Genomic DNA, 22709 nt, shown 5'->3' on the forward strand with positions numbered 1-22709 from the left:
AAAAAATCTGAAATGCAAAAAGATGATGACTTGCCTCAGTCTGACTCATGTACTAAGTGGCAATCTGGCTATGGACAGCCAGTAGCTGGAGCAAACAGATCAGACTGGTGAAGCAGGAGTTTGAGTGCCGGAATGGGGAAGGCTTATAAATCAGTCTATCTATCTATCTATCTATCTATCTATCTATCTATCTATCTATCTATCTATCTATCTACCTATCCGTCTATCTATCTATCCAAAAACTACTATTTAGCCTATTCTGTTTAGCAAATTTCTCACTATGAAAGCTTGATGGATCTGTTTCTCATAAGCACCTAATTTAGCCAAGCATATTTAATCTATATAGCAACATAATACTGTGGATAACATACATGATAGCATATGATACAATTTTATAGGCATGTTTCTTTGCTTATTGTAACTGAGCTCCTATAGAGTGAAGTGTAGTATTCTATTATGTTCATTGATCATGTATTTATTTGTATTTGATTCTATATTCCATATTATATTATGGACCTTATGGCCCATGTTGAGGTTAGACAGGATTAAGCAGGACCAGCCAACCAATCTAGTTAACAAACGAATAAATAAACATGTAGTCATCTCAGTAGACCACATTTAGCATGATCATACTGTTAAGACTTTTCTTAATTTTCTCATCATCTTCTTTCAGCTGTTCCTGTTAGGGGTCGCCACAGTGGATCATCTGTTTCCATTTCTTCCTGTCCTCTGCATCATGCTCTTTCACACCAACATCTGCATGTCCTCTCTCACCACATCCATAAACCTTATCTTAGGCCTTCCTCTTTTCCTCTTACCTGGCAGCTCCATCCTTAGCATCCTTTTTCCAATGTACCCATCCCTCCTCAGCACATGGCCAAACCAATGCAATCTCGCCTCTCTTGCTTTGTCTCCAAACTGTCCAACCTGAGCTGACCCTCTAATATACTGATTCCTAATCCTGTCCATCCTAGTCACACCCAGTGCAAATAAAAACATCTTTAACTCTGCCACATCCAGCTCTGACTCCTGCCTTTTTGTCAATGCCACCATCTCCAATCCGTATAACATAGCTGGTCTCACGACCCTCTAAATATGCTTCCCTTTCACTCTTACTGGTACCCGTCTGTCACAAATCACTCCTGACACTCTTCTCCACCCATTCCACGCTGCCTGTACTCTCTTCTTCACCTCTCTTCCACACTCACCATTACTCTGAACTGTTGATCCCAAGTACTTAAACTCATTCACCTTTACCAACTCTACTCCCTGCATCCTCACCATTCCTCTACCCTCCCTCTCATTTACACACATATATTTGGTTTTAGCCCTGCTGACCTTCATTCCTCTCTAAAGCATATTTCCACCTCTCCAGGGTCTCCTCAACCTGGTCCCTACTCTCACTACATATCACAATGTCATCTGCAAACATCATAGTCCACGGGGGCCTCCTGTCTGATCTCATCTGTCAACCTGTCCATCACCACTGCAAATAAGAAAGGGCTCAGAGCTGATCCTTGATGTAATCCCACCTCCACCTTAAACGTATCTGTCACTCCCACCGCAGTCCTCACCAATGAAACAATGCCCTCGTACATATCCTGTACCACTCTTACATACTTCTCTGCCACTCCCGACTTCCTCATACAATACTGCAACTCTTCTCTAGGCACCCTGTCATGTGCTTTCTCTAAGTCCACAAAGACACAATGCAACTCCTTCTGACCTTCTCTGTATTTCTCCAACAATACTCTCAAAGCAAACATTGCATCTGTAGTGCTCTTTCCTGGCATGAAACCATACTGCTGATCACTAATAATCACCTCTCTTCTTAACCTAGCTCCCATTACTCTTTCCCATAACTTCAAGCTGTGACCGATCAATTTTATCCCTCTGTAGTTACTGCAGCTCTGCACTTCACCCTTATTCTTAAACATAGGCACCAAAACACTTTTTCTCCACTCCTCAGGCATCCTCTGACTCTCCAAAATTTCATTAAACAATTTGGTTAAACATTCCACTGCCATTTCTCCTAAGCACCTCCATGCTTCCACTGGTATGTCATCTGGGCCAACAGCCTTTCCATTCTTCATCCTCTTCATAGCTGTGCTTACTTCCTCCTTGCTAATCTGTTTCACTTCCTGATTCACTATCCCTACATCATACAGCCTTCTCTCTCTCTCATTCTCTTCATTCATCAGCCCTTCAAAGTACTCTTTCCATCTACTCAACACACTCTCCCCACTTGTGAGCACATTTCCCTCACTGTCCTTTATTACACTTACCTGCTGCACATCTTTCCCAGCTCTGTCCCTCTGTCTAGCCAGTTGGTACAGGTCCTTTTCTCCCTCTTTAGTTCCAATCTCTCATACAACTCTCTATATGCCTTATCCTTAGCCTTCGCCACCTCTCTCTTTGCCATGTGCCTCATCTCCTTATACTCATGTCTACTTTCTTCATCTCTTTGACAATCCCACTTCTTCTTTGCCAGCCTCTTTCTCTGTATACTCTCCTGTACCTCCTCATTCCACCACCAGGTCTCCTTGTCCTCCTTCCTCTGTCCAGTCACACCAAGCACCTTTCTAGCAGTATCCCTTGCTAGGTCTACTGTAGTTACCCAGCTATTTGGTAACTCTTCACTACCTCCCAGTGCCTGTCTTAACTCTTCCCTGAACTCCACCTCACAATCACCCTTTTTTAACTTCCACCATTTAATTCTTGGCACTGCTTTCACACTCCTCCTCCTCTTCTTGATCACCAACGTCATCCTACAGACCACCATTCTATGCTGCTTAACTACACTTTCCCCTGTCACCACTTTACAGTCTCCAATCTCCTTCAGACTGACCCTCCTACATAGGATATAATCCACCTGTGTGCATCTTCCTCCACTCATGTATGTCACCCTATGCTCCTCCCTCTTCTTAAAATACGTATTCACCACAGCCATGTCCATCCTTTTCGCAAAATCCACAATCATCTGACCTTCTGCATTCCTCTCCTTAACACCATACCTACCCATCACTTCCTCATCCCCTCTGTTCACTTCACCAACATGCCCATTGAAGTCCACTCCAATCACTAGTCTCTCACCCTTGGGTACACTCACCACCACTTCATCCAACTCATTCCAAAATTCTTCTTTCTCATCCATCGCACACCCAACTTGTGGAGCATATGCACTAACAACATTCATTATTACGCCATCAATTTCATGCTTTATAAACATCACTCTATCAGACCCTCTCTTCACTTCCAAAACACTCTTGGCATACTGTTCCTTTAGGATAACCCCTACCCCATTTCTCCTGCCATCCACACCATGATAGAACAGTTTGAACCCGCCTCCTATACACCTGGCCTTACTTCCCTTCTATCTGGTCTCTTGCACGCACAATATATGACCCTTTCTTCCCTCCATCATATCAGCAAGCTCTCTCCCTGTACCAGTCATACTGCCAACATTCAAAGTTCCTACCCTCACTACTACACTCCTAACCTTCCTCCTCTCTTCCTGCCTTCAGGCATGCCTTCCCCCACCTCTTCTCCTTCGGCCAACAGTAGCCCAATTTCTGCCAGCACCCTGTTGGCTAACAGTACTGGTGGCAGTTGTTGTTAACCCGGGCCTCGACCGATCCAGTATGGAAATATGAAATGTTTTCTAAGTAATTTGGCAGAGGTTTTACACCGGATGCCCTTCCTGGTGCAACCCTCCCCATTTATCCAGGCTTGGGACCGGCACAAAGAAATGCACTGGCTTGTGTATCCCCAGTGGCTGGGTTACTTTTTTTAATTTTATACTTTTATTTATTGATTGATTGACATTTGATTACTGGGAAAGTCCGAATAGAAGAAGACCATTTTCAGCAGAGGCCCAGAGATAAAAGCTCCAAATTATTATAAAGCCTTTTAAGAACAATAATTTTACAATAATAAAACAATAACATCTGCAATTTAATTCTAACAAATTAGACATAATATTAAAATATTTGTTAAGAATCAAATCAAGGTGTATAGCAATCATTTAATATTTAGAGAAATTTTAGACAGTTTGTAGAGAAATTAAAGGTAAGTTAGTCTAATACAAATAGGAATTGCAATATGAAGTGGGGGAAACAGGCTTATGGTACATTTAGAGAGAAATCACCAAACAAATAAAAGAACCACAGAAATGTTCTATACTTTAATAAAACAAAATAACAATTGTAGCAAAGCTGTTGATTTAAATGGAGAGTAATTTGATTATTTTGAACTAGCACTGAGGAAGGGGAAACCCGAAAGCTTTGCTACTATTGTTATTTTGTTTTATTAAAGTAGAGAACATTTCTGTGGTTCTTTTATTTGTTTGGTGATTGGATTCATATATTGAACACAGTTTACTGCAGTGGATTCTTTTTTTGTTGTTGGACATTTAGAGAGAATGTCAGGGAAGATAATTAGACAGCAGTAAGGAAAAAAGTGAAGAAGGGAGAGTAAGGAGGTATAAGGAATGAAAAAGTACTTGTTCACATTTAGGAATATAGTTCATCTTGGTTTTGAGCAAGAACAGAGCCAAATTTTAGCTAGAAAGTCTTTCAGCATGGTTTTGAAAGATGGGAGGCAGGGTACATACTTGATGGATATAAGTAAGGAGTTCCAGGCATTAGTAGCCTTGTACAAGTACAGACAATGCCCAGCAGATTTGCTAGGTTTGTAGACAGTTTTTGGTCACTGGATTGCAATGACCGACCGATAACATAGTTGTGAAGAATGTTTTTTTAGTGCTAGCTAGACAAACAGATGAATGCTGGATAATTTTATAGGTGGTAAGAGGTTGTGTACATATTAGTTGATATGGCAGTTCTAACCAATTTAGTCTTTTCAGTGCTACACAGTCGTGGGTTCTGAAATGGATATGTGCTGCAAATTTAGCAGGGCAAGAGATAAGTAGTGGCAAGTGTAGTTTTAGCTGTGTTGGCGAGAAAGTTTTTGGCTGTGTAAAGCATCCCTAGTTTTTGATGAGTTTTTCTTATGCAGTTTTGTATATGTAGGTTGAATGCAAGATTATCATCCACCATCACACATAATAGTTTGTTATGAGAAATGACTTCAATGGTTGTGTTATCAAGAGAGAGGACTTTAAATTTAGTTTTTTTTATGAGACAGGGATTTGGGAAAAAAACTGTAGTTTGCTCTTTTTTGGGTTAAGCATGAGTTATAAGTTATGAAGCCATGTTTCAGTGGCTGTTAAAGTTTCCTGAGTAATTTTTTGGAGGTCTACCATGTTGGCAGATGTGCAAGTGAGAGTGGGATCATCTATATATTGCATTAGGGTGGCCTGCTGTGTGGAAGTATAAAGGGCGTTGGTGAAAATCTTAAAGACGAGAGGACCAAGGTTAGAGCTTTATGGTACACCATTGGTGACTGGGAGGTAAGGAGACAGCATGGAGTGCCATTTTACTTACTGATACCTATTGAAAAGGTAGCTTTTGAACCACAGAAGGGAGGGCTGAGTGAGACCTAGTGAGGACATTTGAAGTAGAAGTTTGCTGTAAAAACTGTGTCTAAGGCTTTAAATAAGTCTAGAAATAAGGAAGAGACTAGTTTGCCATTGACAGTATCTATATAGGTTAGAAGGGCAGTGCTAGTACTATGGGAGGGATCAAAGCCATGTTCTGTAGGGGATAGGAGTTCTAACTGCAGGAGATAGTCTAGCAATTGTTTTTGAATGCATTTTTCAAGTATTTTGCTGAGGGGAGATAAGATTGCTATAGGTCTAAAGTTATTAATGTCTGTTGAGTTTCCTCCATTGTGCAGAGGGATAATGTGTGACTTTTTCCAGAGAGAGGGAACGTGAGATTCCTGGACTGACCTATTTACAAGGATTGAGACAGGATAGGCAATGCTATTTTTAGGTACTGGCTTGGAAGATCATTAGATGAAGAAGAGCATAATTTAAGTTTTTCTAAGAGTAGTTTTATATAGGATGTGGGCATGGGTTTGAAGGTGAAAGTGGATGTGGTGATATGTGGGTGTTGGGCAGGGCTGGGATTAGATGTTGAGGAATTCTTGGTTAGAGATACTATACTATCTATAAAATAAGAGTTGAACTGTATTGCAGTTTCAAGTGGTGAGTTATCGGGAGAGGGGTTTGGGTTGAATTTTTGGCCAGGATGTAAGATTTCTTTAATGGATGGCCAACATTTTTTAGGGGTGTGTTTAGTATTATTCTGAAAGTTATCACAGTATAGTTTGTTGTCTTCATTTATTTGATTTTTTAGTATGATTGTGAGGCATTCTGAAGTTTTCAAGATATTTAGGTGTTTTATATTTTTGCCATCCATTCCATAATTTTACCTATATTTTTGAGCTTTAGTAAAGACACTGCTTCATGTTTTTCATGTTAACTTTGTTTTCCAGTAGAAATGAACTATGGAAGTAAAAGGTTCAGCTAAACTTTCATACAGTGAATACTATTAACATGCAGTGTTGTCTTATCGTGGAATTTTTTATTTTTCTGCTTCAACAATTGCATCCAAATATCTTATTTTTTTTTTAATTTCTCCTAGTCTTTTGGGTTTCTAATACCATGACGGGAATGGACCCATTCCTAAGTCAAAGTGCGATTAAAGTTCATGAAATTAGTATTGTTTCAATCTTTGATGTCAGCCAAAAGTGCTCTTCATAGCACGTGCAATGTTCCCAGTAATGACTCCTGCAATTCATATCTAAATACAATTGTAATTTTTTTTTATAAGACCCATTGCTCCTACTACTATTGGAACTGTCTGGATATTTTTCTTCCACATTGCTCTCATTTCTGCCTGCAGTTCCTGATATTTTATGACTTTGTGTCTCTCTGTATGCAAGACAATGTAGTCACTGAGTGTGGCAATTTCAATTATCAATGCTACTCGTCTTCTTTTCTTGGACCACTATATCTTGTTTTCTAGCGTCTATCTTTTGAACTGTTAATAATGGATGATCCCATGTGATGTAGACTTCTTCATTTCTATGATGCTTTGTGGCTCATGTTTCCAGTGTTTTTCAGCCACTTCAGTATCATAATGTTTGCACAATCCCCAGTGCAACAGTCCCGCCACAGTATTATGCTTTTCAGTATACAGTCCTTCTGCCATTATTATGCCGCAACCAGCAACAAAGTATGCAACTGTTTCCAATTCGGTTTTACAAAACCTACATTTGTCTGTTTCTCCCACATGTTCAACTGACTTTATAAACCACCGTGTGCACAGCCCACTATCTTTGGCCACCAATATTAACCTTTCATCTCTTGGTTTGAATTTGCCTCTCCTTAACCATTCCTGCATTCGTTCCTGACCAACATGAGGTTCTTCCAGAAGTTATCTATACTTGCAACTACAGTGAAGATGTGTATATGAAACTTGAGATAAACAGTGGTAGTCTTGTTAGTTCCTGTAGCTTGCTATCTGCTACAGCAGCTATTTAAGATGTATAAAAAAACTACCAGGAAAGAAAAAGGAATCGTAAGTTAGGGCTCATAAAATATATGTGAGGGAAAAAGAAACTAATTGAAAAACACAGAAGGAAAATAAAAGACAGTATATGGTTAGATTTCCAAGTCATAAAAAAATAGTAAGATACATTTTGTCCATTTAAATTGTTTCACTTTCATGTTATGTTTTTGTTATATTGACATGCATTTTCAGCTGCCAAGAGCTTTATCCCCACTTTCATATGCTCTGAATTCAGGATCAGTAACTAGGAAGTTTCATGACAGCAAGTGAAGGCTAGAAACAAAGTTTTATTAATGTGCATGTGTGTGTGTGTGTGTGTGTGTGTGTGTGTGTGTGTGTGTGTGTGTGTGTGTGCGCGAGCATGCCTGTGTGTGTGTGTGTGTGTGTGTGTGTGTGTGTGTGTGTGTGCGTGTGTTTTGAGAATAAGGTATCTTCAAATTTTTGCATTTGTTGGTTTATCTTTACTTTGTGCTTGAGCTATTTAATTTCCTTGATGGCAGAAGGTCTGCAACAAGGCCTGATGTTCCATTCTTACATGGAAAGAGGGTTACACACTTATATTTGTCTGTGGCAAGTGCCAGGCTTAATGAAACTCCACTGAATTTGGATGAAGAACAGAGCATGACCCTAGAGGGCAGCAGAACTGCATGTCTAATTTTGATAATTGGTGGACTATTGCCCTCTGATCAAAGCCCTGTAAAAAGGGTCAGTAAAAAGTGTCATGCTTTGAGTTTCTATGCTTGAAGACTGCTGACTCAAAGACCATATACCCTTCATATATCCTCCTGCTGCATTTTACTTTATTTAAAGCTAATTCTTTTTAATGTTCTTGAGAGTTCTACTATAAAAAGTGTCAGAAACAGTTTGATAATGGAGAATTTTGCAAAGGGAAAAGAAAGTTTGTTAGCTGCATAATTTATTATTTCTATTTCTTTAAATGTTCTTTTCTTTTTTGCATTGTCTGCTTCCTGTAAAGTATTGTACACTTTATCATATTTGTTTTATCTAATCTTTGATAAGCAGGGAAAAATGCAGCAGCAATAAACGCTTGTAATTAGAAATGATCAGTGACAGCATGAAAGTTCCTTAATGTAGCTTTTTTCTCCTGTCTCTGTGTGTATGTAACACTGTGTATGTATATATAGATATATATATATATATATATATATATATATATATATATATGCATACACAGTGTTACACACACACAGACATACACACAGACACAGGAGATAGCTTCTTTCTCCTGTCTCTGTGTGTAACACTGTGTGTATATATATATATATATATATATATATATATATATATATATATATATATATATATATATATATATATATATATATATATATATATATATATATATAAAATCCGCGGTAGTGGTGCTGCAGTAGTGTTGTCACCCCACAGCAAGATGTTGTCCCATTCGATTCTCAGCTAGAGCGTCTTCTGTGTGGAGACGTGTGAATGAGCGTGCCTTCGTTGAAGGTTGTGCATCAGGGCTGGTAACCCGGCATGTAAAAATCCACTACCAAACATTAGCGGACCGGAGTTCTTCTGTGGTGACCCCTAACCGGGATAAGCCGAAAGGCACATCAACAACATATATATATATATATATATATATATATATATATACATACACACACACACACACACACACACACACACACACACACACACACAAAAAATATATATATATATATATATATATATATATATATATATATATACGCTATATGTATATATGACGTTTTGAACCATAGTATTGTTCTTAATATTAATTTGCCTGTAATGTATTGGAGAAAACTAGCAAAGGAACCAAGTATTAGGAGTAAATAACTAGACAGAGAAAGATGGTAGAATGGGAAGACACCAAGAATTTATTTGGACTGCAGGTTAGAGATTGCCTTCCCTATCAAGGATTGATACCAAAGTATAGGCAAAGAGAAAGAAATAGGAGGGGTCTTAAATGCTTAGTACAGCATATAAATTATTGCATGATAACTCTTAAGAATCAATCAGAGGAGGTTTTAAAGGACTGAGAAGAGAGACTGGATAAGCAATTCACAAAGAAACAATGGGAGGATATATGTATGTCTCCCAAATATGCGACAAAATCTAGAAGATTTAGGATTTTTGCTTGGAAATGTTTACATAGATATTTTTATACCCCAAGTAGACACCAGAGGATTTTTCCTCAGGTAGATAGGAAAGGTTGGAGGTGTGACAGGGAAGAATGAGGTAATTGGAAGCATATTTTCTGGGAGTGCAGTGAGCTGGAGGACTTTAAGGATGCACTGTCAGAGATGCTGGGTGGGCAGATTGGTATGATGAGGGAGATGATTTTTCTGAGTTATGATACAGAATCGGAATTTCCTAGCCATAGTAAGGCCTTGCTGTCTCTAATTATGGTGGCTGCCAAAAAAGTAATTATTAGAAAATGGAAATCAAAATTTAAACCAGCTATATTAGAAGTAGTGAATATAGTAACGAGATAAAATGACTGGAACTGAGATCTTTAGAAAAAGGTAGGAACAAACTACATAGGAAAAAAATGGAAATTGTGGGAACAATACATACATGTGGAATGAGGTTTAAAAGAAGGCAGGACTTAAATGAGGTATGTAATGTTTGACTGAAACGATTGGGTAGATTATTAGTGATGTATAATGTTTGCATGGTAGTGTGTCAGTATGGTTTGTGATGTAAAATGCTTGCAACTAGGATTGTGTTGGTGTGGTTTGCTTTCATTTAAATATATCATGATTGCTTATGTCATAAGTGATGATTTGGTAAAGATGTATCTTGTTTAAAAAAGGGGCAGAAATTGAATAATTTATGCAAAGTTGCTTAGGTTATATTATATATATCAATATATGTGAAATATAATGTTTGTTAATTTTAACTTGTTAATACAGTTTGATTACCTTTATATAAATGTAAATGTACCTATGTCACAAGTGATAATTTAATAAAGGTATTTAAAAAATATAAATTTTTCTGTAAATTGATATATAATGCAATGTTATGGCAAGAAGTGCGCAACACAGTAGAAAATGGATAGAGAGTTTCAGATCTATGCACATTTTTAAAAATGTTTCCACAAACAGCCTTCCCACCGAGCTATGCAGCTGAAATCATTTATTTTCCTGTATGACTGAACAATTACACTGTGAGAAACATGGGCATTTTGTTTGTCTTGTCAAGTTAGCTGAGCGGAAGTGCCTTTGAAAATCACTTGAAAAATATTAACTGGTTGAAAAGTTATAATCATTTGACTGACCTAAGACAAATGTACTTTTCTCTGAAGAACAACATAGCTGTGACTGCTTTCACAATCATTGACGTGACATAACTTATCTTTGATAGAGTGTCAGCTCAACCTTTTCATTCAGATTTTTTTCCTTTAAAGCTATTAAAGGTCAAAATTGAAGCATATATGACACAGAGATGTGTGGATCACATTTCGGTAAATCTAGAGCTCTTGTGTAAATCCCTCTCTTGAATGAGATTTTAATTGTGTAGTGCAAGCATAATTGTAGTTCTCCCTGTTCCAGCCAAGTCTGAAAACAGCAATACGGGGCTTTGAACTACTGTGTTCCACCATTCAGCTATTTGGCTGTAAGCAGGTAAACTGTCAGTGTTTCTCTTCATACATTAAATGATGTGTTTAATTGAAAATTTTAGAGAATGTATGAATGCCCAGGAATATTGCTGATATTTGTCAACTTGGCTAATGCACCTTTTAATGGTGGTATTAGGACAGTGTCAAAGCTGCAATTTTTTCCACTGACTTGCACTGTAGGACTAAAATAAAGGTTTCCGTCACTTGCTCAAGTCTTAACTTCTCACAGACTCCGGCGGTCTCATGGCTCAGTAATCATTTTTCAAGCAGCTGCGTAGGCTGATGCTTGAACGTGTTTTTGAGGGAGTGGGAGAGAGTGGAAGATTTATGTTTAGGTTTAAGGTAACTGGAAGATTTAGGGTTAGTGTTACTAAGTGAGATTTGGCATTAGGTTAAGGAGTGCTGGTTAGTTTTAGGATTAGTATTAGGGACAAGGGTAGGAAGCAACTGGGAAGTAATTAGCTTTGGCGTGACGTTTGGAATTAGGATTAGGGAATGAGTGGGAAGTTTAAGATTAGGGCTGGGGAGGAACTGGAAGTTTTGAATTTATGGAGTTGGTCTATGATTAGAGTTTGGGAATTTTATAGTTAGAATTAGGGTTCTGATGAGTGTATACATGAGTGTGGGAGGATAGATCTTTTGGGAGTTTGGATACTTGCCATTTCAAATAAATGGCAACAAGCTGATGAGCCATTAGCTAATTGCATGGAAACATCCATACTAGACCCCCAAAAACATATGTTCAGCTCCATGCTATGTGTCATTATATAACTTTATGTACAAAATAGTACAGAACTGTACTGCTTTTCTGGTGATTTTGGCTCACAACTATCATGTGGCATTTCTGAAGTAAAGACATTCTCTAGATTTCTCACATATTGTAATGAGATATTGGTCAGAACCAAGCAGAATTTAAATGTTTAAACAATGAGGCATAACCTTAAAAAAAAAATCAAGAAAATTGTAACGAAAGTTGAAGAGAATCTAACATATTTATCTAGATATGTTCTTAAACTTTATGATGAACAAAACATTTTGGAGAACATGTTTTATTGATTTTTTTCCATTCAGATACATTCAGAATGCAAAGTAATGATCTAAAATGCATAGATTTGCATGTAGCACTTACCTTGCACATTAGGACCACTAGTACATAAGTTTTTTCAACTCTTTGCTGCAGTTCACTGACTGTAATGCATGTTTAAAATAATGTGTTACACAGTTTCTGTCAGCTTTCATCAAATGTACAGCACACTTTTGGGTTCCCTAGTATGACCTGCACCATCGTACTCCACATATACCACTTTTTGCTACCCAATTATTACACACCCTAACACTATATCCTTTGACAGGACATGCAGAACCCCACTGAATTATTCTTGTGTGGCACTCCACTAGTGATTCTGCTACTGTGGTCCCACAGATCCAAGCATCTGAAGAGGAAGACTGTGGCGTCATACTATGCAGCCAAATTTCACAGTTATACCCCTTTCAGCAGGACTTTATAGTGCTGTATACAACACGCATGACCGCCTGCTTTCACTTATTCAGACTGCGGCGGTAGGCGAGCTTGCTAACTTTTACTATTCTTTTTTCTGATTTGCACATCGCTGCCTTACTGAAGTTATCATCAGTACTGTCATCCCCGCAAACTGTCAGCCATTCATTTCTGGGATCATTTTTATAGTACATGCCAGTACTGGGGGAAGGGGATATGAAGATATGCACACATAGCTGCAGTGGTTCTGAATTACTTACATAAGCCCCCTGTGCCAAAGCAGTAACTTTTACAACACATTTCACATAGTATATCAAAGTTGCTTATTGTTCCTACTGACTTTAGAGGGGTTGCAGGGGTTACAACCAAGATATTTTCAACCCAATAACTCCCCTACTGTTGCTCTAGGTGGAATTGCTTGAGCATCGGTGGCAGGAAGAAAAACAAACTGATGAAAAGCATAACGCTGATCGTTGTTTACATAGGAAATCATTGTTGGTGCAGTTTCTACGTCTGAACTGGCAATGATTCATTTGTTTTGGGAGACTTCTTTGTTTGAATTGGTGCAACCATGGAGTTGGTATATATAAGTTTGGGGGGTACTGGGGGCTTACCCTCTTAGAAAAAAAGAAATTAAATTAATTTTACATCATTCTGTGTTTCCTGCATTTTTTTCATGTTTTCGGCTTGTTGGTTTTCAGGAAATCAATTTTGCATATTAGCACTGTCTTAAAAATCATGCAGGATATAGCTCTGAAAACAAAAATGTGCTGAGTATGGTGCGGTCTGCCAGTAGACAGACACCATATTTTATTCAGAATAATATATTCTATGCCTGTGCAGTGAAAAATAAACAAAATTTCCAGTGAACCTCTGAGTGTAGCTGATATCCTGATTTCAGTATACAGATAAAAAACGTGGACTATTTTGAACAGCACTTGTCACTTACCATCAGTGTTCCTCTTCCTTGCTGTTGTTGGACATCTGTCTCATGCTGATTTTGAGATAGTAGTCTTACAAATAAAAGTGTCTCTCCCCTTTGAACTCCATGGGAAGTATCAGACAAAGCCACAGAATACACATATGTGAAAAATCATGTGACTTACAAAACTCAATAAAGTTAAAAAAAGGTTATATAAGTAACTGCTTTGCAATGGTATACCGAAATGTATCATAGTGCTAGTATCTGTTGGGAGTTTTGTTCTACAGCAGAGAAGATCTTTTGAACATCCTTTCAAAGTGTAATTTCCATATAAAATTCAAGATAACTTAGTGCTGCAGATGCAGCCCAGTTGTACTACCGTGTTTCTTTCTGTACTGTGTGTATGGAGGTAGTGGTGGTGGTGGTGGTGGCTGATGAGGATGTTTTATTGTCCTGCACTATTGCTGCTCTCTGTTTAACAAATTATACATTTTGACAACATCCAGTGCTCACGACTATTAGTAGATCATATTCCACCACAACAGTAGATAAAATCATGCATTCAAGCCCCTTGTTCAATTAACAGAAAAAAACACATGTTGGAAGGGTGTTGAAAATTCTCTTTATACTGTACAGCAGTCATGTAGTTTTCTACTAGCATACAATATTTTCTGACATCTTCTGTTTTTTTTCAGTTCACAATATCTTATACATTATCTGTCTTTCTGTTTGTCATCCATCTAGCTATGTATCTATCTATTTATTTATCTATCTATCTACTGTATATGTCTGTTTTTTGTTAATGTACCCAGTGACTGACATGATCCAAGTGGATCTTTATCTATTAATTTACATTAATCAGATAAACTGGTCTATGGGCCCTTTTCAATCTCACCCCAGGCCTGTGGTAGACAATACTGAAAATGTGAAAATATTATAAATTGCACAGTAATATTAGAACTCAATGGGTTTGAGCAAGAAACTTTCAAATGGTTACAAGTACATAGGCCATCCAAAGCAGTAGATGGCAGCAACACAGTGGGCTGCATGTCAACACATTATACAGTACTTGTCCTCTACAGATCTGCAACTGTGTCAGATTCCCTTTTTGGTGCGGAGTGGATCTCACTTGGAGCATTTTACAGCTCAAGCAGTAAGGGCATTTGCTCTTGGTCAGGCAGATGTTTATTTTACCCGATTGTGGAAACTTCAGACTTTATGTGCTTTATCACAAAATACCAACTACAAATTTAAACACATTAAATACATAAACTGCATAAAAATAATAAATAAATATAAATAGTGGTAGATGTATAAGATGGTGCACATGAAATGAAGCGTCAACACCATGGCTGCTACTAAAAGATAATGAAATATTATATGATAAATGAAAAATAGTTCCACCAATTACTCAGGTCAGCAACTCTGCAGCAGACTAGGTGGTAGGGGTTAATAAACCCCAGCTTCAAGAGTTAGAGTCCACAGGTGTGGGGCCTGAGAGCAAATGAACAAAATCCTGAGGATTCCATTTGCATTTGTGGAACCATTAACAGCCCATGGGAAACTAAACACAACTATGGGTCTGTTTTTTTTTAGACTGTGTAGAAGCAATTATAGGAACATTTTTATTTTCTAGAACAAGCTTTCTTTTATACTGTTGGGACAGTATGCCCTTCACTGTTGGTGTTGCCCACAACACACTTGAGAAGTTATCAGTGTGTTAACTAAATCAATACTATGTATCTACAGCAGTGGGCATTTTACTATTGTTGGTTAGACACTTTATTTTACTGTCTAAAAAGTCCACCACCTCAGTCCATTGTGAATTGTTGTTTCTTTGTTCCCCAGTGTGCATTCTTAATGTAGATAGACTCTTCTTTCACATGATGGATGTGTCACTTTTGTGAATCTGGTGCTGCATCCTTTAATCCTGAATGGAAACTCACTTGAGACAAATCACTGAACTGTAACTTAAATTAAGGTGTAGTCAGTATAAAGACAGTAAACAACAGTTGGTCATTGTTTTATTCATCTTCCCTGAAGCAGTTAGCCAAGTGAAGGCTTTTGTGTTAATGACATTGAAACAACTTAGGCTAGCCAAAATCAAGTACTATTTCAGTTGCTGTTGACTTTATTTAACAATATGACACTCAGAAAAGTGGCACTCAAAATGATTAGCAACACTTTTTAAAGAACAAGTGAAACAAAATCTCAGTCTTTTGGCAGTGACAGTGGCCACAATAACCAGGAACAAGGCCACTTATTTGCTTACTGTTTATCATCGTCAGACTCAGGTTAATGATTATAAGGCTACCAGTTAGAAGCTATTTTTATTTCACCTTCTGCTAGCAGTTTCGCACTAAGTAATCTGACTATGCTATTTTTTCTGCAGTCAGTGGAACAGCTGGATTTCCACTTTTAATAATCCTTCCAGTCAGCTGTTGGATTCAGATTCAGAATCAGAATTACCATCCTTGTTTTTATAGAATTCCACTTTAAATTATCACTCAATCAGCTATCAGATTCAGACTCTGATTTAACATTCTCATTCCTGTTTGCAAGGATTTCCTCTTTAATAATCCTTCAGTCAGTTATTAGATACAGGTGCAGATTGAATGTTCTCATTCCTGTTTGCAAGGATTTCCTCTTTAATAATCCTTCAGTCAGTTATTAGATACAGGTGCAGATTGAATGTTCTCATTCCTGTTTGCAAGGATTTTCTCTTTAATAATCCTTCAATCAGTTATCAGATTCAGACTCAGATTCGACATTCTCATCCCTGTTTGTATGGATTTCCTCTTTAATAATCCTTCAGTCAGTTATTAGATACAGGCACAGATTCAATATTTTCAGTCCTTGTTTGTACGCCTGCATTGATATGCTCTGTGCTTCCTCATCAGGCTGAGGCTCTTCAGTCCAGGGATGAAGAATAACATCTGCCCTTTAAAAAGACAAGGGCGTGCAAATTTGTATATTCATGGAAACAGAATTCTAGATGGCTACTTTATGAGAGTGAATTGAACATAATTTTTTGTGAGTGATCAAAGTAAACAACAAATCTGAAGTCCTAATAATTTAAGGCTGGCCATTTCTACTTCAGGAAAATAAACTTGGAAATGAATTATGCATTAGAAATGCACTGAGCTTCTACTACAGAACCACCATTAATTAAACTTGTCAAAGAAACGGAAGAGAAATATTTGAACAAATGAGATTTCATTTTAGAAAAACTTTTCATCTTCCTAAAAATGTGCATTATTTTACAGACCTGAAAGATGACAAAATGATAGCAAATGGAGTGGCAGTGAATGAAGCCTACTATAGTGACAAATAAGCGAAAGTCTTGACACAATTTATTTAATGGAATACACTGAATGAACTTATTTGTAAGGTTAAAACTCAGGTGTCAGTTTCCATTTTGATAGATATTCAGTAGACAAAACTGCTACTAAACAGGAAACAGTTGTATGCCCATATCTTAAGGACATGACATATTCAGAATTAAATTGATAGCACCAGATTTCTTTATAGGCAGATGTAGAAAATATTTAATTAATATTAATAAATGCAGTGTAAATGATTTGTAAACTCCTAACTGGAAGTGCACTTTTCTTGTTTTTTGTTTTGATGGCGCCTCAGTTATGTTAGGCAATAAAATAAGATTAGCCACAGTGCGGAAATACAAAAGCTAGCTTTATAAAAGACATACACTGCTGTGTACACTAACTCAAGCTAGTCATTAAATCTGTGATTAAGGCAACAACAATGAGAAGCAGTGTGTACCCTGTATGCTTTCTATAAACATTCTACTTTGAATTGGTCTTCCCTATTTTTTGAGAGCAAATGTCTATAAGGTATTGCATCCTTTGTGTCCCCTTCTACTGGTTACCACACCATCAACATGCTGCAAAAGCAGCACACTTAATAAACTGTCTTGCTGTTGTTAGACATTTGGAGGCTGTGTCATTTAATGGTACAGGAGACAAACAAGGCAAAGCAACTGCAGTTCTGAGGCAGTGAACATGAACAAAAGTGGTATATCTTATCAAGTCTGAATTCGCTGTTGCAATTATGCCCAGGCTGACACTACATTTCCAGCAACATAAGTTAACAGTAGAATTGGTGCAAACTCATGTTACTTCTTTTGGACAAAACTACAGTCTCTATCTTAGTCCGACTCTGTTGCTTGATATTGATACAGGAATCGGGGCAGCAGGCGGTAAACTGCATTACAGACGTATTTGTTCATCGCTTCTATATCTGCAAGACACAGCACTAGATCAGATCCTGATGAAGATGTAAATATGACCAACATATTAACTGTACTTTAAAATGTACTAGATTCCACCATAAATCAATTAAAATTAATCTATAATGAATTTATTTATTTATTTATTTGTTTATAAATGACGACATAATACTGACTGCAAATTATCATCTTAACTGGTCCTGCGATCCTAACTTCTAAACATAGTATGGAGAAGTTAAATAATCCTTTTCTTATTAAAGTAATTTAAGAGAACAAAAATGTATTTTTTTGCTTTAGCAGTCTTGGAATAGAGAGCTTACAGTAAATGTAAAGAAATGCCTGGTGTGGCAAATTCACTGGTGGCACTAAATTAGCGTTAACTATTGCATGTATTTTTAACCAGAAAGTTTTACAATCGTGATGACATTGCTGACTTAGAAAAGAAAGAGATGAGAATGTCTTCATTCAAAGAAATGTTTGCAATTCCCATCAGTTTCAGCAGGCTTTTGGTAGAAATAAGAAACTCCTTTATAGAAAAGGATCACAAAGCCAGGCTACTTTAGAGTACATGTGTTATGAGAATATGTGTGCTTATGGTGTCATTTGTAAAACATGTTGTAGCCAAGCTATTGTGAGGTAAGATGTCTCCTCAAAGATATATATATATATATATATATATATATATATATATGTGTGTGTGTGTGTGTGTGTGTGTGTGTGTGTGTGTGTGTGTGTGTGTGTGTGTGTGTGTGTGTGTATGTATATATATATATATATATATATATATATATATGTGTGTGTGTGTGTGTGTGTATATGTGTATATATATATATATATATATATATATATATATATATATATATATACATATATGTATATACATATACAGAGAAAGAGAGAGACAGACAGAGAGAGAGGGAGAGAGAGAGTAAGAGCTGGTCTCACATATTTTATCTTATCTATTTTATCAAAGGTTTATTTTAGTGAAAGTCTTGTATGCTTGGAAAACATGTTAGTCATTGTATTTACCAAATGCTGTAGCTGTCAAATTGAGTGAGATGTATTGTGGCAAGTAAGTGTGGATTTCTAATGTCAATATCAAAACTTTGGAATTTAGCAAAAGTTTTTTCATTAGTTTTAGGAGTGTGTGTTTGAGTGATTGCTGCTTCAGGTTAGAGTGAGGGCTAGGTGAGGGGGTATATTTAGTGCTGTTTGAGTATTTGTAGGTTAAAGTTAGAGTAAGAACTAGGCAAGGGGATAGCTTTGGTGTTGTGCATCTGTGATGAGATATGCTGTGTGTGTGAGTGTCTTATGTAGAGATAGTGTAACAGAAATGATTTTCTAAGGTAAGGTGTAGGCGTAGGGCTGGGGGGGGGACTAGGGATAGAACACCATTACTTTGGTTGTCAGGGAGTGAAAACTAAGCAGAGACCCTCAGCTGGGAACCACCACATTGACCTTGGTCTAAGAATTCTTTGGTAACCTGTAAACAACACTGGCTCACTAGAAGATATGTTCTTCTGTAGGTCACAGGACACTTTCCTCAATACCTGTACTTTGTACCTCATCAGGAGTCATATACAATACTGAATACCATGGGTCAGCCATTTTGCACACCAAGTATGCTCCCTTGGTCACAGTGAGGACCTGTTCTCTGAGCTGTGTAGACTTTGATAACTCATCCCATGTGAATGCCACTGCCTCCTTCTCTCCTTCCCTGAGGTCAGTGGTCTTATATCTCCATGATGACTATACCTTTTCCCACCTACAAAATCATAACATGAATTTGCCATTAAATAATGACTTAAAGCATTGCATCAGGCTATGTTTCTTGCCCTTAACCCTTTAGATGTTATCATACTATGACTATTGTACAAGTTATAACCAAAATTCTGATGAAGTTTTTTACGAAAAACACCAATTATATGTACAGCGTTACTCACGCATTACTTGGTTTTGTGGATTGAATAAACCATTTAACTCGGCTCGTTCTCCATTTGGTTGCTTTCAGTGAATTGTGGCATTGTTTATTGTACAAGTTATGACTGGTATGCATATTCTTATCAATTTCTTTATCCATTAAGAGAGAAAATCTGTATTATCAGGATTCAAGATCAGGTCTGTCTTAATGGTATGGTGTGCCGTATCAACACAACATACTATTTTAAATATTATCTACGTATTATTCTCAAAGTTAATAGAGTCAGATGTAGTACGACAACTAAACTCAAATGACATAAACTTTCATTTCAGACATTTTATTGTCCATGTCACATTTTTCTTCTACTCTCTGATGATATCCTCCCAGTCCAGGGCCACCAAATAAATGCAGCAAAGTCCACCCTACTTGGCTTGCCTATGAATTGCCCACATCAATCCTAAGAGTGTGTATAATAAATTGTACAACATTCATCGTTGGCGTCAGCTCGACCAGCCAGACATTCTCATTGTTTTAAAAAACATGACTGAAACAAATAAGGACAATTACTTCATGCCACTCAATTGTTGCATTAATAGAGCTGATAGGAACCACAGAGGTTTTAATGTCATGGTTGTTCTGTACTAGGAGCATCTCACCTGCTTCTTATCAGATACATAAACACTAAACTTTCTTCAAAGAGTACCTTTTAATAATCATTAAAATAAACTAGGCAAAACTGTTTTCCATGCTGACAATTTTTATTCTATTAGGCACTGATGCTACTGTTCAAGACAATGCCTTTCAATGGCTTTCATTTAACATTAATTCTTAACTTATTGCCATGGCTTGCCTCAATACTGAGTGTAAATATTCAGGTGAAGGTTGCAGTCACCCAGCAGATTAACTCTGTGAACTTGGTCACTTGACATCCTTTACAAGATGGGCAGACAAGATTTATGGTCGGGAGCGTAAGCTTGGCTGGACCTTTATTTTAGTTACATGAAATGTTGCCTTGTCTGGAATTATGACAGATATTATACGTGAGCACTTGTCAGTATTTGTTTGGTGGTGTCATGCAAAATGTTATCTGGTTCAGAGATATAGTTTCTTGAGAAGTAAAGAGAATTCTGAGGCAGCAACACTGAGGTTTGCACTTATGTCCACAGACTGATTAGCCCTATTTTGGCAACAACTGAATGATATAGAGTTACACTTCAATTATATTTTCCTCAGCAGTTTAAATAATGTATGATAATAATGTACAAAAGGCATGTTTGCAGCATTATTCAACAGATAAAATCTAGTATGGCAGAAAAAGACTACATACGTTATGTATATATACAGTATATCTAAGCAGGAATCTCACCATGCAAAATTCAAAGAGGCATGAACATGTGTGAGATAAGCCATCCTAACTAGCAACAAGTTGTCTGTTAAGAAACAGCATTGATCAGCCTTTTCATCCTAGCATGCACAACCACATCACTATGTCAACACCTCATTGAGAACAAAGTCACCAACCACTTTATTAAATAAAGCATATACTCTATTAAAAAGTCTCACAGCTATTAATCCAGTGACTGACTCCACTTTGCCTATCCATCAGGTATCACTGACATGTTTACAAATTTCTGAATAAACAGAAAGAAGAATCTGCTGTGTTTGAGTATTGACAGGGTGATTATGATCCATGGAGTGATTCTACCTTGTAAACTTTCTGAATTGTTGAATCTTCCCCAAAAATTCAAACTTATTTCAGCCGGATTAATTGCCTTTCCAGTTACCATACTTACAAAATGTGCCATTAAACAAGGATTGTCCATTCCCTCTGGAAACAGGCCTTTTTCTGTCACTTCACAAGAGTTTGATATCAGTTACAATGACCATTTTTATGTTAATTGTCCTGTTGTCTCCTCATTTCAAAATTTTACAGAAATGTACTCACCTACAACTTCTTTACACCTGGTACACTCAAATATCATTTCAGAGTTCCAGTATAAATTTTGGCCTAACCATGGCATTACTATGATCATTGTGGATTATTTGAATTCAATCAAATCCATCTTGGCAGTGGTATTTTTATGATGTTATATACTAGATCTTAAACCATACAAATAAAAAATCCAGGCCACAACCGCAGGTGCAAAATCCTTTATAAATCCACAAATAATACACAGATAAGCACAACACTTCTTCAGATGAAAGCACCGGTGCTACATACAACCTTATGTAGTTAAACATAATTAACACCAATTAAACATTTAAAATTTAAAAGAACATCACAATAAAATGCACTGTCTTAAAATGTGATGAAAAAACTCATATATCAGTATGTAAACATTATATGATGAAAATAAAATGCAATAAAATACTAGATTCAAATATGTTCAGCTTTTGTCACTAATACAGATTTTATACTTATATAATCATTAAGACCAGGTGGAATATTTGATTTTAACCTAAGCTGCCATATAAGTTCCTTATACAGCAAAGCATTTTTCAGGACCCCCCTCCCCTATATTTGTGTTTCTTAACAATATCAATAATGCCAAACTTGTAACCTCCAAAAGAAGAACATAGTAAGCTATGCTTAAATAAAGCACTAGTCTCTTTGTATGTCCTAATGTCATACAGATGTTCATAAATGCAGTCTTTAAATTGACTTTCTGTTTTTCCTATGTAGAATGCACAACAATTTGTGCATACAGCCATATAGACCACCATTTTTGTTTTACAATTTCCTTTACAAAATCTGACTGTGCTTTTCAGACCATTATTCAGCGTTATCCTTTCCTCACAATAAAAAAAGTGAAAAAGAAATGTACTCACCTACACCTACAACTTCTTTACACCTGGTACATTCAAATATCATTTCAGAGTTCCAGTATAAATTTTGGCCTAACCATGGCATTACTATGATCATTGTGGATTATTTGAATTCAATTAAATCCATTTTGGCAGTGGTAATTTTATGGTGTTATATACTAGATCTCTCAAAATCATTTGACACTGA

This window comes from Protopterus annectens, chromosome 9.part0 (genome assembly GCF_019279795.1).
Source record: "Protopterus annectens isolate FY-2018-M chromosome 9.part0, PAN1.0, whole genome shotgun sequence".
Classification (NCBI taxonomy): Eukaryota; Metazoa; Chordata; order Ceratodontiformes; family Protopteridae; genus Protopterus; species Protopterus annectens.